The sequence below is a fragment of the Elephantulus edwardii genome, unplaced genomic scaffold (genome assembly GCF_000299155.1).
Source record: "Elephantulus edwardii isolate Elephantulus edwardi_28Jun2011 unplaced genomic scaffold, EleEdw1.0 scaffold00073, whole genome shotgun sequence".
In the NCBI taxonomy this organism is placed as follows: domain Eukaryota; kingdom Metazoa; phylum Chordata; class Mammalia; order Macroscelidea; family Macroscelididae; genus Elephantulus; species Elephantulus edwardii.
The window spans coordinates 10,579,747-10,586,409 of NW_006399823.1; positions in this window are offsets into that span (position 1 = coordinate 10,579,747).

Genomic DNA, 6,663 nt, shown 5'->3' on the forward strand with positions numbered 1-6,663 from the left:
AGGGGTTTGTGCGGGGAGAAGGGTGCAACAATGAATGAATGGAATCCCAAAATCTCTGTAGATGTTCATTGAAATGAAAAATAAACAACCTAAATGAAAAAAAAATCCAAGAAGGCAAGAATACCTTGATTTGAAAATTATAACTTCAAAATTTTAAACCATCAGTTAGCAATAAGAATCACACAGCACAGAAACAAACCAGTCATTCTGGTATTTTTATCCATTATCATTACAAATAATTCATCAGACTTAGACCTTCGTGTTTCTGCCTTTTTTTACCTAAAAAGAAAAAAAAATCTTTAAATTTTTCAAGAAATAATTCCAAAATTCATTGTTAGACTTGAGACAAAATGAATGAATTGCCAAGTAGAGTTCTATAATGGAATGAAGTAATTGGGTCAGGTCATTTGACCTGCAGAAAGAACAAGGTGCCGTCAAAAGAGTAATGTGCATGAGACAAAAAACAAGGTATGAGACAGGTTTAAAAATTCAGATTCTGTTTGTAAACAGAGTATTACTAGAATATTTCTTTCAAAGGAACCCCATCTTAGACTGTGGAGTATTTTCATTGATTATACAGGCCTTAATAAGATACACTGATATCCAAAAGTCATGTGTCTCCATCAACCTAAATGCACCAGTTTTACAAGAAGAGATAATAAAGTACAAGAGCATATATGTCTCTAAGAAAATATTGCTAAATAGTCACACTAAGATATATGTAAGCCACAAATCAGTAAAATGTATTCCTTCTTCAGTACTAAGGAGAATTTCACATTTGTTGTTGTTGTTGTTGTTAGATGCCATCAAGCTGAGCACAATTCATAGGGACCCTGTGAACAAAATATCTGAACCCAATCCTGTCTTACACCGTCTTCACATTTCCTGACACACAAGAGCCCATTGCAGCAGCCTCTGTATCAACCCATCTGGTTTGAGGGTCTTCCTCTCCTTCACCAACCCTCCATCCTTCTTAACATCATGTCATTCTCCAAGGAATAGCACCTCTTAGCAACATGTCCAAAGTTTATGAGGTGAAGTCTCATCATTCTTGTCTCCAAAAAGTACTCTGGCTGTACCCTCTCCAAGACATATCTTTTTGTTCTCTTGGCTGTTCATGAGATGTTCGGTGCTCTTCTCCAACATCACAGCTCAAAGACATCAATTCTTTTTCTGTAATCCTTACACAATGTCCAGTTCTTGGATGCATAGCTAGTAATTAGAAAGACTATGGCCTGAATCAGAACCACTTTAGTCTTTAAACTGACATCACTACTCCTCAATAATATGGAAAGGTCCCTAACTGGGGCGAAGCTGTGTGACTGTTTCTGATTTCTTTACAATTAAACTGTGGGAGGGAAGTCTTTTTTTGTAGGCAAATAAGATCTGGTGGGTGGATCTTTGAATTTGAAAGTTGACTTTGTCCTCTCTGAAGGTGAGACTCCAGCTTGGTGCAGGTGGATCCTGGAGGTTAAGGGGTATTAATTGTGTTTGGAGAGAACAAAGTCCTAACTGGTGCAGCAATTGTTTGTCAGTTGGCTGTACTGAAATAACTTGAGGTTATTGTAATACTGAAATCTGTGCCACTGGTGTTTCAAACGCCATAAGGCTTTCTCCCATTATGAACACGTTTGGTAGAGCTTCCTGATTAATACAGGCTAGAAAGCAGGATGGGCCATCTACTTCCTAAATAACAGGCTTTTGAAAAACCTTTAAACCGTAAACAAAGAAGATATAGGAGAATAGCATCATTTCACTGTAATTACAATTAATTTTATTGACCATTTTTTATAATTCATCATGTTATGAATAACTACATTTTAAAATAGATGTTTTACAAATGCATAAAGAAAAGGGTGGATTCAATCACTGACATTTAGGTTAGCAACACAGCATGGTATTCACTGTTTCACTAGGACCTTTGATTGTGATGTAAGCTAAAAAACTTACTGTTGTCGTTGTCTAGTCAGAACTAATTCATATAGCTGGTTCTTGAGTAGTTTGCTGTTGTCATTGTTATTATGTGCCATTCTGTTGCCTATTACTCATAGTGACTCTATGAATAACATTTGTGAACCTTGCCCTATCTGAGCTAAAATCACCATCTCTGACCATTGGCCTCATTGCCATAGTCACTCACTAAATCCATCTCATTAAGTCTTCCTCTTTTTCACTAACCTTCTACCTTTCTAAGCCTGATGTTCTTCTCCAATGAGTGGCCCTTCGTGACACATTCAAAATATGACAAATGAGGTTTCACAATCCTTGCTTCCAAAGAACACCTTGGTTTCACTTTCTCTAGGACACACCCATTTAATCTCTTAGCAATCTATGTTATGTTCAATACTCTTCTTCAGCATAACAACTCAAAAGCATAGATTCTTCTTCTGTCATCCTCAGTCATTATCCAGCGCTCAGATGTATAGGAAGCAACGGAGAAGACCATGGCTTGGATCAGATGATCCTTAGTCTTTAGACTGGCATTATTGTTCTTTGTTGTTTTTGTTGATTACCTTCAAGTCGAGCACAATTCATAGCAACCCCATGAACAAAAGGCCTGAAGTCTTTCTCTAAGTATTGGCATTTATCAAAGTTCATAAAGTTTCTGGAGGTATGTTATTTAGGAAGTAGATGCCACTCCTGCTTCCATTGTTCTTTAGCACCCTGGGAAACAAAACAAAACAAAATAAAACACCCTTGAGAGCAGAGTTTCCCAATGCAACTCCTCTTTTGATCTTCTGACTTCTGGTGTCAAGGATGCTGATTGTAGATCCAAGCAAGATAAAATTGTTAACAACTTCAACCCTTTCTTCATCTATCATGACACTGCCAATTGAATCACTAGTGAGGATTTTTGTTTTTGCAAGCTTGACATGGTTGACATGCAATCCATATTGAAGAAAGTAGTCCTTATAGGTTAAATTGCACAGGAGGAAATTGTCCATCTCTATCCCAGAGAGTCGCTGGAGGGACTGAATCTCCAGCATTGTGCCATCTTTAGATTAGCAGCATAATTTCCTACATATTGATCCACAGAGCTCCCTGAGTGTGATTTGGACAGTAAAAAAAAATTGAAATAAATAAATATATGTGTGTGTTCAGATATTTTATTTATTTATATATTCATATATTTTATTTATTTATATTTTAATATATTTATTATATATAATTATTTTTTTGTTATTGTTATGTGCTGTCGGGTCATCCATGACTCATAGTGACCCTTTGGATAATAGCCCTAAACCCTGCTCTATCCTGTTTCAATCTTATTGTCTCTAATACACCTATTCCCATTATCCAAGTCACTGAATTAATCCGTCTCATCAAGGGTCTTCCTCTCTTACACTGTCCCTCCACCTTTCCAAGCATGATGTCCGTCACCAAGGACTAATCCTGCCTTGCCACATGTCCAAAGTATATCAGATGAAGCTTCAGAATCCTTGCCTTCAGGGAGTAACCTGGCTTCACTCTCTCCAAGATGAACATATTGTTCTCTGAGCAGTCCATGTTACACTCAATACTCTTCTACAGCACCACAGCTCAAAGGCTGCAATTCTCCTTCTATCCTCCCTAGTCATTGTCCAGCTTTATGGTGCATAGCAAGTAATTGCAAAGACAATGGCCTTCGTCAAGCGTACTTTAATCTCCAGACTGACATTGTTGCTCTTCAGCACTTTGGAGAGGGACATCATGCTTGGAAAGGTGGAGGGACGACAACCACCAGGCCAGCTGACTGGAAGAGATCCATATGTGTTCTATTCCAAAGAAAAGTGACCCGATAGAGTGTGGAAATTATCCATTTGACTGTGTGAATGACAACAAACTGTGATTCTGAGTCTGAGACGAATGGGAATCCCAGAACACTTGATTGTGCTTATGCGAAACCTATACTTGGATAAGGAGGCAGTTGTCAGAACAGAGCAGAGAGACACTGAATAGTTCAAAATCAGGAAGGGTGTAACCGGCAATGTATTCTGTCTCCATGCCTTTTCAATATACATGCAGAACAGATCATCCAGGAGGCTGGGATCTACAAAATGTAATATAACATCAGGATTGGAGGAAGACTCATCAACAAACTGCTTTAGCAGATGATACAATCCTGCTGGCTGAAACTGAGGAGGACCTGAAGCGCTTGCTGCAAAAGATCAAGGACTGCACACTTCAATGTGGATTGAAGCTCAATATCAAGAAAACAATGATTTTCACCACTGGGCCAACTGGCAACATCATGATGGATGGTGAAGAAAATGATATTATCAACAGCTTTGGTTAGCTTGGCTCCGCAAACAATATTCTTGGTACCAGCAGTCAGGAAATCAAGAGATTAATTGCATTGGGAAAGTCAGCTGTTTGAGACTTCTACAAAGTACTGAAGAGCAAAGATGTCAGTCTGGAGACTAAGGTGTACCTGATCCAGGCCATAGTCTTTGCAATTGCTTGCTATGCATCAGAGAGCTGGTCAGTGACTAGGGATGATAGAAAGAGAATTGATGCCTTTGAGCTTTGGTGCTGGTAAAGAATATTGAATATACCATGGACTACCAGGAGAAAAAACAGCTTTGTCCTAGAGAGGGTGAAACCACCCTGTTCCTTGGAGCCAAGGATTCTGAAGGGTCATCTGACATACTTTGGGAATGTTGCAAGGAGGGACCTGTTCTTAGAGAGGGACAGGTGAAGAGATGGAGTAAGTGAGGGAGACCAAATGAGATGGATCGATACAGTGACTGAGGTAATGAGTTAAGCGTATCTAAGACAATAAAGTTGTCACTGGATAGAGCAGGTGTTGTACATAGGGTCCCACTAGTCACAAGCAACTTGACAGCACATAACAACAATAATTGTGATTGCACTGAAATTGAAGATTCCTCTTAGAAGATTTATAATTTTCATGATATTGAGAAAACTGTAAGTTTGAAAAAATACAGTAGGACCTAAATAAAGATCTCTACCACTATGAAGAGAGAGAGAGAGACAGAGAGAGAGAAAGAAGGAAGGAAGGAAGAAGAAGAAGGTGGTGGAGGAGGAGGAACAGAAGGAGAAGAGAGAAAGAGAGATCTCCAACAAAAACTTTAAGTAGGTCTACTTCAATCAAACTTCTGTACTAAATCTCAAGGGTATCCATGCTGGTTTAGTAAAGACATTTGCTCGTTACATTATCAGTTGAAAAAGAAATTTTCTGTTACATCTGCCTAGCCTTCAAGGAGAGGTGAAATAAAAAAAATAGACAAACAAAAAAGGCAAATGTTCATGTTAGATATTCTAGAAGTTCAAAAGACACTATTACTTCTTCCCTTAGTGAAAAAAATGAAATGATATAATAAATAAATAAAGCTTATGATAAGCTTTAATTAATAATTTTGATATAATTATTTAAAGTACCATTTATTTAAATTAAATCATTTAAACCTCGGGAATATTTTCAATTATTTTTAAATGAAAAAAAAATTATTTAGAACAGGAATAAAATTATTCCATTCTGGGTTCAGTTTATTTCAAACAAAACTTAAAAAATTATTCAAAATTTTAGGAGGAAATTTATAAAATGAGATTTATTAAGAATATCAGTTTAAAAAGGATTAGAACATTCCAAAATAAGACAACTATGTTTAATTTTAGGGAGGTTTGGTGGCCTAAGTGGTAGGGAGTTGCACTTTCAGCCCAAAAGTAGGTAGCTTGAATCCAGGTAGATGAGAAACTCAGAGGAAGAAAGACAATCTCCTTCTCTATTACTTACAGCTTTTGTAAACCCACTGCAAGGTCTTCTATGAGTCAGTTCTGTCTCAATGGCAATAAGTGAGGGAGAGTGGTAAATAATTCTTACATTTTAAGAAAAAGTAAGCAATTTTAAATTTACTTTTGCTTTATTATAGAAACTGATCGTGTTGTTGTTATGTGCCGTCGAGTCGCTTGCAACTCATAGTGACCCTATGTACAACAGTCCTAAACTCTGCTCTGTACTGTGCCCATCTTCTTATTTCTGACACACCTATCCCAGTTACTCCAGTCACTGAATCAATCCACCTCATAGAGGGCCTTCCCCTCCTCTGCTGTCCCTCCACCCTACCAAGCATGATGTCCCTCTCCAAGGACTGGTCCCTCCTTACAACATGTCCAAAGCATGTTAGATGAAGCCTCAGAATCCTTGCCTCCAAGGAGCTGCCCGGTTTAACCCTCTCCAGGATGAATGTATTTGTTTCCTTAGCAATCCATGGTACCCTCAATACTCTTCTCTAACACCAAAGCTCAGATGCATCAATTCTCCTTTGATCCTCCTAGTCATTGTCCAACTCTGTGATGCATAACAAGTGATTGTGAAGACCATGGCCTATATCAGACACACCTTAGTCTCCAGAGAGATACCATTGCTCTTCAGTACTTTGGAGTGGTCCCTAACAGCAGACTTTCCCATAACAATACATCTTTTAATTTCCTGGTTACTGGTGCCTAGAGTATTGACTGTGGAGCCAAGGAAACTAAATCTGAGAACAATCTGAATCTCTTCACCATCCATCCTGATGCTGCCAATTGGTCCAGTGGTGAGAATCTTTGTCTTCCTGACATTGAGCCTCAATCCATATTGAAGCCTGCAGTCCTTGACCCTCTGCAGCAAGAGCTTCAGGTCCTCCTCAGTTTCAGCAAGCAGGGTTGTGTCATCTGCAT